The sequence below is a fragment of the Cibotium barometz genome, chromosome 46, assembly GCF_041138505.1.
Source record: "Cibotium barometz isolate CiBa-2024 chromosome 46, ASM4113850v1, whole genome shotgun sequence".
NCBI classification, from domain to species: domain Eukaryota; kingdom Viridiplantae; phylum Streptophyta; class Polypodiopsida; order Cyatheales; family Cibotiaceae; genus Cibotium; species Cibotium barometz.
The window spans coordinates 40952129-40954697 of record NC_141091.1 but is presented as its reverse complement, the minus strand read 5'-3'; positions in this window follow the sequence as shown (position 1 = coordinate 40954697).

Sequence of the window (2569 nt, the reverse complement as noted above, 5' to 3'; positions counted from 1 at the left end):
TAAAATCAAAGACGAAAGCTTGTAATAATCACTTAGTAGTTTCATTTATGAGGATAGATAATAGCTAGAAATGGTTTCACAAAGTAATAGTGTGTAGAGACTAGGGTCATAACCCAAGGCATGCTCTTTGCTCCATCTTAGTTTAGATCAAATTTGGACCAACCTTAATATTACCCTTGTCTTAACTAGAAAAATTTAACCAGTCACAATAATATTTCCTCACTGCTTGATAAGGTGTTTGCATTGTGCTTAAATTTTAATTATTTTTCATAAGAACACCTTACTGGTTATACCATGTTACGTTGCAGACCTCTAACATTTCCAACGCCAACATGCATCCAGCATATATAGTCTCGACATATCTTTATCGACATATTTAGAGAATGGAATCTACATCAAGAAGGGGGTATGTTAACCCTTGACGAAGACCTCTATAGCATCGATGTCAGTCCCTTATTTGACATTAAGCAACTATGTATACGAAATTCGTAGAACTTCCCTATTTGAAAAGCGCCTTTCGATAAGTCAGGTGGGACTATATCATTTTCACCACCTTTGGGCCACATGTGTCGAAATTCACTTCAAAACCATGTATTATATATTTTACGTGTGTACTTGCCGCTTGTCTATTAAAGCACCACATGATTTTAAGTAGAGATTACTATTTGTAGCATCTAATTTTTTACTTTGGTTGCCCAAGAGTGTAAACCCTAGTAGCCATATATAAGAGGCAAAATGTAACTCTCACAACTCATTCTTTTATGCTAATTCAATAGAGTGCTCTTCTTCTCTATCTACTATCTTATGCTATTATTGCTTGCTTGCTTGTTTGAGCTCTTATGTGTATGCTTGCTTGCTTGCATGTGAGATAGTGTGTGTGAGAGATTAAGTTGTGAGGAGGGTCAAGCTTCCATTGGAGTGCGACAGCAGTGGCTTGCTATTATTGCTTGCTTGCATGTGAGATAGTGTGTGTGAGATAGTGTGTGTGAGAGATTAAGTTGTGAGGAGGGTCAAGCTTCCATTGGAGTGCGACAGCAGTGGCAGCGCGGAGTGGAGATTTTGAGTGTGCTTGCATGGCAACAAGCTTTCACAAGGTGAGGGACACACCCTGAATGTGCATTTGTGTGCTAGGCCATGGTAAATTGGTTTCTCGGTTACGCTATTTATGCTCTCGAGGGTGGTTGGGAAAACCCCCACGACATTGGATTGTTCCCCACGTTCTTTCTATGGTGTAAGGGCTTCCCAATTAAAAACATTTGCATACATGTCATACTCTAAACTTTTGGCATGGTATTCCCTTCTTTTGCATTAGAATTCTTTAGGTGGTTTAACCTTCGTAGGTCCATTTGGTTGGCCTTACTTGTGACCATAATCAAGGAAAACAACTTTAACCTCAATACTCAATCCAATATTCTTACCCATCTCTAGGGTTTATATTTTCCATGAAGTCTTACCATAAGACTTCGACCCATCCAAAATGCATAACAGTCTACATTCATGGATTGATCTTATCATAGTCTTGTATGCAATCATTATTTCTCTATTGTGTCTCTATAAAATTTTTGTTTATTGTAAGGTTCAAGGGTAACCCACCAATATATGCACGACAGTGTTGAAAACTAAAATGATTTAATTCAACAATCACTTTTTAAAGAATATATATAACTTCTAACGGTGCTACTCCTAATTTTACTCATGGTTTTTAAACATTAGGGATGTAAAATCCCTTAAAGTTTTTTCTCTAACGATGCTACTCTTAATTTTACTCATGGTTTTTGAACATTAGGTATGTAAAATCCCTTACATTTCTCTCTCTCTCTCTCTCTCTCTCTCTCTCTCTCTCTCTCTCTCTCTCTCTCTCTCTCTCTCTCTCTCTCTCATTTATCACCTCTATAGTCTAGGAAATTTGAGTAACTCTATCCTTAAATTATTTAAGTTGATTAAAATTAATTTAGAGAACTTGCTCATCATTTATGTCCATAATTCAGTCATTCAGCTAGATTTTCTCTCTAGAAATTCATTGCAAGGCTAATTTCTTTCTCTTAAATCTCACCTATCTTACTTCACGACTTGGTCATGTGTATAATAATCATAAACCAAGATGATGAGTTATCCTAGATTCATCTAGGATCACACTTCAATTTAATGCATACAAATCTATATATTCTCTTTTTAGTATCTAATTAATGATTCTTCTTTAATTCTAAAAATTATTAAATTATGTATTATTTTCCCATCCTTGATTTGAATTCATCCTATTTTAAGTAGGACTTTAAAAATCAATTAAAAGAACTAGGTATGGTTCATCTATAAGTATTTTATCAAAAACTTAAGCTAAGGTCTAAGGTGTAAAAAATTGAAGCTTAACTAAGGTTCAAAATATCATATTAAAAATCAAATTTCAAAGCAATTATATGATAAGAATTGACAAAATTGGAAAAATGCATAAATATCTTTGAATAAGTTGAGTTTGGGGGCAAATAAATGTTGAAGCAGCACTACAGGGCCTCCTTTCTTGCTAGAAACAATCACCTACATCCCAATTCTATAGAAGTACTGACAATACTTG